Here is a 665-nt window from a genome sequence, read left to right as displayed (position 1 = left end):
TTTCAACCTTTCAGTCAAGTCCGCCTTTCTTCCAGTAACATACTGTCCATATAATCTTAAATATTTCTTTAACTCAGGCACAGTAAGTACTTCGATAGCTGAATCATCAAGCTGCTTTATATCCATGATAAGACGTAAAACAATAACAATGGCGTGGGTAGCCTCCGGAAGTTTAATTATCTACATGGAGCGCCGCCTAGCCAAGGGAGATAACCTACTTATAGGAAAGCCCTATACCAACCAGTATACCCAGCTACCCTGGTATCATTGCCTACACCGCCTCCATCGTACCCACAGACTGATCACTGGTAGCCATGTTACCCACCTTTTATCAATACCGTTCTTCTGCCTTCCCCCCCTACCCTATGCCACTTCTATCCCGGCCACCCACCTACCCTATGCTGCCACCACCACCACTACCAGGTTATCCCCCTATCCCACCCACACAATGCAGTCACCATCGCCAATCTGTTTACCCTACCCACTCTGTTCTCTCAAGTCTACCCACCATCACCACCAATCTACCCACCCTTCCACTCTCCCCCGTCTCTTCTGAGATACCCTTTCCTCCCCTCCACTCTCTCACTACCGCCTGTCTCACCCACCCACCCTCTGTCACAACCACTAATTTACCCACCCACCCCCATGCCACTTCTATCCAGTCT

This window comes from Octopus bimaculoides, unplaced genomic scaffold, assembly GCF_001194135.2.
Source record: "Octopus bimaculoides isolate UCB-OBI-ISO-001 unplaced genomic scaffold, ASM119413v2 Scaffold_213642, whole genome shotgun sequence".
Classification (NCBI taxonomy): domain Eukaryota; kingdom Metazoa; phylum Mollusca; class Cephalopoda; order Octopoda; family Octopodidae; genus Octopus; species Octopus bimaculoides.
This window is presented reverse-complemented; position numbering follows the sequence as displayed.